Genomic DNA, 7,140 nt, shown 5'->3' on the forward strand with positions numbered 1-7,140 from the left:
CCCCCCCAACGTAACACCCACCCACCGACCGACCGACCGACCCCTCCCCCACTCCAGCCGCAGTCACACCCACCGCATTCAGTTAGAGCGAACGACCCCCACTACACCGACAGGCACACTGACTGACTGAAGCCCCAGTCCACCGAGTCAGACTATTAACCCCCACCACCCCATCCACAGTCAGACTCATTAATTCCCCCATACCTCACCCCACGTCAGACTAAGCGACTGCCCCCCCCCCCCCCCCCGTCCCAGACCAGGCCCCTTGCCTTCACCACCCCCCCCCCCCACCCACCCAAATCAGATTATCCGATCTTCTTTCTCTCTCTCTCCCCACCCAGAGTAAGGCTGAGTGACACCCCCCACTAGAATTAGGCTGACTGACTGACCTCCCTCCTCACCTCAGTAAGACTGACTCCCACTTAATTCAGAGTGATTGACTCAGGGGGCAACGAGGCCGAGGCTCACCTGAATAAGAGTGACATGTTTGTCAGTGGCAAGTGAAGAGATCAGCGCGTTGTAAAATACTGCAAAATCTCTCCTTTCGCCGAGCTGGTACATTTGCAAGTACAGATGGAACTGAGACAATCAAAATTTTACGTTTGGTCCAATGCTCACAGATAACGTTGGAGAAGATTTGCAAGAATTGATCCCTTAGAGGGGGGAACCAAATAAGGAGATTATAAACCCAATGATTATTTGGCAAAAAAAAGTGCAAGGTGATGGTGGTTGACAATAAAATTGAGCTTAATTTCATGTGCCACAACCAGCCTGCCATTTCTCATCGGTTGGCTATACAGACAAAACTTGAATTGCATAAAATCGACCTAGTAAAAGGAAGGTGAGAGACTGTACATCATAAAACATTACTTAGGCATTCAGGTGCATCTCTCCAGTCCCACTGACATTTAGTGAATCACCAAATTCTCATTTATTCAACCCTGAATACAATTACTAGCTTGAGTGCACAGAAAACCTACACACTTATGAATAAAGGAATGATAATACTGACTGAAGTGAACATAATCAAATAATTCAATCTTGCAAGTATTTAAAACAATGGTTTCTCTTGAAACCAAATTTAAAAAACTGGAAGAACTGCAGATGCTGTAAATCAGGAACAAAAAAACAGAAGTTGCTGGAAAAGCTCAGCAGGTCTGACAGCATCTGAAGAAAATAAAAATCAGTTAATATTTTGGGTCCAGTGACCCTCAATTCAGTTTTGCTGTCATATGCAAACTTACTCACCATTCCTCCTATATTCACCTCCATATTATTTATATAAAATGACAAGAAGCAGTGGACCCACCACCCAGCCTTATGGCACTGCTGGTCATAAGCGTCTAGTCTGAACAAGGACCTTCCACCACCACCACCCTGTCTCCTATCCTCAAATCAATCTTATACCTAAATGGCTAGTTCTCCCTGGATTCCATGTGATCTAACCTTGTAAACCAGTCTACCACTTGGAACCTTGTTGAATGCTTTGCCGAAGTCCGTATAGACAACATCCACCGCTCTGCCTTCAATCTTCTGTCACTTTTTCAAAAATAAATCTAGTGAGCACAGTTTCCCACACACAAAGCCATGTTGACTATCCCTGATCAGTCCTTGCCTTTCCAAATGCATGTAAATCCTGTCCCTCTGAATCCCCTCCAACAACTTCCCCACCACTGATGTCACACTCACCGGCCTATAGTTCCCAGGCTTTTCCTTACCACCTTTCTTACATTATGGCACCATATTAGCCACCCTCCAGTCTTCCAGCACCTCAGCCGTGGTTATCAGTAATACAAATATCTGAGCAACAGGCCCAGCAATCACTTCCCTAGCTTCCCGCAAAATTTTGGGGTACACCTGATCTGATCCCAGGGATTTATCCACCTTTATGCATTTTAAGATGTCTAACACCACCTCCTCAGTAATATGGACACTTTCCAAGATATCACTACTTATTTCTTCAAGTTCTCTAGCTTCCACATCCTTCTCCACAGGAAATGCAGACACACAATATTCATTTAGTATCTCACCCATCTCTTGCAGTTCCACACATAGGCAACCTTGTTGATCTTTAAGGGGCCCCTATTCTCTCCCTGGTTATTCTTTAGCCTTTAATGTATTTGTAGAATCTCTTTGGATTCTCCTTAATCCTATTTGCCAAACTTGTCTCAAGTCCCCTTTTTGTCCTACTGACTTCCCTCTTAAGTGTCCTCCTACAGCCTTTATACGGCAAGGGATTCACTCGATTCCTCCTGTCTTTACTTGACATATGCCTCCTTCATTTTCTTGACCAGAGCCTCGATTTCTTTAGTCATCCAGCATTCCCTGCACCTAACAGCCTTGCCCTTCACACTAACAGGAACATACTGCTTCTGGACTTTCATTATCTCATTTTTGATGGCCTCCCACCTTCCAATCATCTCTTTACCTGCAAATAGCCTCTCCCAATCAACCTTTGAAAGTTCTTGCTTAATACCATCAAAATTAGCTTTACTCCAATTTAAAACTTTTAGATCATGTCTATCCTTTTCCACAACAATTTTAGAACAAATAAAATTATGGTCATTGGCTCCAAAGTGCTCCCCCACTGATCCCTCAGTCACTTGGCTTGCCTTTTTCCTTTAGAAAAGATCAAGTTTTGCTCCTTCAAGAAGCATATTCACATACTGAATAACAAAATTTTCTTGTACACACAAATTCCTCTGCATCCAAGCCCTTAACACAATGGCAGTCCTAGTCTGTGTGTGGAAAGTTAAATCCCCTACCATTACAACTCTTATCATACTTACACACAAGATCTCCTTACAAATTTGCTTCTCAATTTCCTGCTGACTGTTGGGGGGGGCCTACAGCACGATTCCAATGAGGTGATCGTCCCTTTATTTCATAGTTCCACCCAAATAACTTCAGTGGACATACTCCCAGGAATATCCTAAGTACAGCTGTAATGTTATCCTTAACCAAAAACATCACTCCCCCTTTTCTATTCTTCCTGTAGCATCTTTACCCTGGAACATTAAGCTGCCAGTCCTGCCCTTCCACAAGCCATGTTTCTGTAAAAGGCTATAATATCCCAGTCTCATGTTCCTGACCATGCCGAGTTCATCTGCCTTACCTAAAATAAATGCAGTCTTACCTCATTCTGCTTTGTTCTTGCCTGCCTTGACTATTTAAGTTGTTCCACTCTCAATTGTACCATCCTCAGACTTATTCTCAAGCTCGTTGGGTCTCTTCTTCCCACCCCCGTGCTTGCTAGTTTAAAGCTTCTCGAGTAGCACTAGCAAATCTCCTGGCCAGGATATCAGTCCCTTTCCAATTCAGGTGCAACCCATCCTTCTTAGACATGCAGAATAGGAGTACTTTAAAATAGTATCAAAAGACGACAAATGGAGTTATTCAGACATGTTACGCATGCAGAAGGATTAACAGAAAAGCAAGAGGCTGACAGTAAAAGGAAACAGCTGGGTTTTAAAGAATGGTTTAACCAGAACTTCAACAATGAGATCAACCATTGCTACGTCTGGAAAACCATGGTTGTCTACTTCACTTGAAATGGCACTTAGACAATGCCAATATAGGCTAAAAAGATCTGGAATTGAGGAAACTTATTTGAAATGTATCCCAGAGCTCTGCCCCAACTCCACACCCCACCCATTCCCTCCTTTTCTACATTCTTGCTAATATCATCCAAATACATGGGGTGAGGCTTCACATGACCACTGATAATACCTAGCTCCAACACTCTACTTCTCAATCTCCCCATACCCTTGTGCTATATTTCCATTTTATTTACTTGCAATCATGAATCAGCTGCAACTTCTTCCAGTTAAACATCAGTTATACCTCTGCTATGAATTGTCCCCAGGCACAGTATCAGGTTAGGCCAGACTACTTGCAACTCAATCGTTCTATTTGGCTACAACCTCCACATCCAATCCCAAATTTGCATACTCGAATTGCCTATTTTCACCTTTGGATCATCTTTCACCATCTTTGCCACCACCCATCTGCTGAGAAAATCCTAGTCTATTCTTCATTATCTCCTAATATGGCAATTGCATTGATCTCTGGACAGCTTAAGTTCCTCCGTCAAATTTGACTCATCCCACTCACTCAGTGTAATATCAATAATGACTGGAAGTACCAGATTTTGGAAAGGTTGATGCACCTGACCATATTTTGGCAGAAGTAATAAAGATGTGTTTATGATCCAGCTTATGTTATTACCAAACAAGTCAGATCCCAAATTGAAATCTGACTTGACATTTTTTTTTAAAAAATTTAATGAAATAGTCTTTCACTGAAGCATAACACAATGCTGCAGATTTGGTTTTAACAAATCAGAAGTTTTTGCCTCAAAAGAGATGATAAAATAGAGTAACCCAAGCTATTAACATAGAACAAGTTGAACAGTTTCAAAACACAGTAAAGATACAATCCCATCTGTCCCAACAGCAGCATTTACAGTACTCCAAGTTCCCTTCTCTATCATATCTGTACATTTGACTGATGTGTTTCTTTCAATTCCCAGTCTTGAGAGTTTGATAACCTTTTCCTTGATTATTCACACGCGAGTTTAGACACAACTTCAAATAATGCTTTCATGATTCTACCCTAACACTTTTGGTCTGGAGCTTCCAAACTAAAACCCTGACACCAAAGTAAAGTACTTCCCAACTGTTCTAAATAACTCCTTTCACTAGAAGAAACTGGTTCTTACACAGTCCTGGTTGAAGTCTGATATATGATCTGAAGCCAACTACTTTATTCCATGAATTTTCCCCTTAGGTAAATTTAAAAAAAACTTCTTGATTTTGGTTTAGAAGAATCAGGAAAATGCGCTTTCAATGTTTACTCTGTCTGATCGTAAGACTCTCATAATGCAAACAAATTAATATTTTCACCCCAGGTACTCACTCATTAAAAAATGGCTCCAGAAAAACTGACAAGTTAATCGTTTGATTCCCTCATACACAGCCTAAAACCCACATACTTGTTGAAATTCTAAACTCTAAAATATCTATATATAGTAAAAATAGATCACAAACCTTGATCACAGTATGGTCTAAAACTTGGTGCATTACTAACAAATCTGTTTGAGTACAACTACAGCCACAATACAGGCATCTCTACTAGCTAACGTAGAAAAAAAAAGTGTCTAAGTTTGTCCTGTCCACAAACAAAACTAGTCATTCACTCTACTCTCCATTATCAGCAAAGTGATAGAAAGGGTTATCATAGTGGTATCAAGCAAAATTACTTAGCAATAACCTGGTCATTGATGCTCAGTTTGGGTTGTTGCCAGGCCACTCAGCTGTTGACATCATTAGAACCCAAGTTCAAATAGGGAGGAAAGATTTGTATTCTATGCACTTGACCAAGTGTGGGATCAAGGAGCCCAAGCAAGATAGGAAATCAGGGAAAAACACTCTTCTGGTTGGAATCTACTTGTCAAAAAAGGAAGATGGAACAAAAACAGAACTTGCTGGAAAAGCTCAGCAGGTCTGGCAGCATTTGTGAAGGAAAATCAAAGTTAACGCTTCAAGTCCAGTGACCCTTCTTCAGAACTGCTTTTGGTTTTTAAAAGAAAGATGGGTGTGGTCGATGGAAGTCAGTAATCCCAGCTCCAGGACATAACAGGCTGCCCACTGGGTAATGTTTTAGGCCCAACTACCTTCAGGAGCTTCATTAACGCTCTTCCCTCTACCATAAAGATCAGAAGCGGGGATGTTTGATGTGCAAATCCTCAGTATCCGAGTTGTATCCATACCAAATGCAGAAAGACCTGTACAATACTCAGGCTTGGACTGACAAGTGACAAGTAACACTCACGCTAGTGCCAGGCAATGATAATCTCCAGAGAGAATCTAACCATGCCCTCAACATTCAACGGCATCACCACTGTTCAATTTCCAACCCTCCCACCACTGCACCCAAAAATCAACATCCTGTGCTTTATCATTGACCAGAAATTAAGCTGAATGTTCATAAATACTGCGACAACAGGTTACAGGATAGGAATCTTGCACCGGATGCTCCAAATGTTATTCCCCAATTACAGGTCACAAATCAAGAGTGAGATGGAATGCTCCACACACCTACGAGTGCAGCTCCAACAACATACTAGCTGATTCTCAATGTCAAATCAGCCTGCTTAATTGGTGCCACATCCATAAACTTTCACACCCTCCATTACTGATACTCAGTAGCAGCATGTACCATCTACTCAAATGCATTGTAGAAATTCTCCAAGGTTCTGCAGACAGCATGTTCCCAACCCACAACTACCAACAAGGACAAGGGCATGAGAACACCACCTGCAAGTTAACCCTCCAAGCCATTCACCATTCTGACATGGAACTATATTGCTATTCCGTCAGTTTTGCCAGTAGACTACTCAGCCCATCAAGCTGCTCTACTATTCAATCAGATCATGGCTGATGAAATAATCTTCAACTCCACTTTCCTGATTAAAATATATACGAACCTGAGACAGTTTTAATGACCCAGTCTCAATAGCTCTCCGCATTTTAAAAAATCCCAGATTCACAGAATAAATTTTCCATCTCAAATGTGCATCTCTCTCCCTCCTCTCCCACCAACCCCCACCCCCCATTCTAAAAATATGCCCTCTGGGGCTAGTTTCTCCTAGTGCATTTGGGCAAGGGAACACACGTTGAATGGTAGGAGTCAAGGAAGCACCAGATGGGTCTTTTTCTGCATGTCCATCAGCTCCTTAAAAGGTGGTGTGACAGGCAAAGTGGTTAGACACATGGGATATTTGCCTCTTAACCAAGGTAAAGATTTTAAGAGCACGGGGGTATTGCTGGAACTGTATAAAATGTTAGTTGGGCCATAGCGAGAGAGAGTAGTGTGTGCAGCTCTGAAACCCACACTATTGGAGGGACAGTACAAAGGGAGATTTACCAGGATGTTGCCTGGGCTGGAGACTTTGAGTCATGAAATGTGATTGCATAGATTGGGGTTGTTTTCCTTGGAGCAGAACAGACTGAGAGGACATGATCGAGATCATAAAATTCTGATTGTCATAAATAGGGTAGACAGCAAGGAACTTATCCCCTTGATGGAGGGATCAATAACCAGGGGTCTTAGATTTAAGGCAAGGGGCAAGAAGTTTAG

The sequence above is a fragment of the Rhincodon typus genome, chromosome 27 (genome assembly GCF_021869965.1).
Source record: "Rhincodon typus isolate 14 chromosome 27, sRhiTyp1.1, whole genome shotgun sequence".
In the NCBI taxonomy this organism is placed as follows: Eukaryota; Metazoa; Chordata; class Chondrichthyes; order Orectolobiformes; family Rhincodontidae; genus Rhincodon; species Rhincodon typus.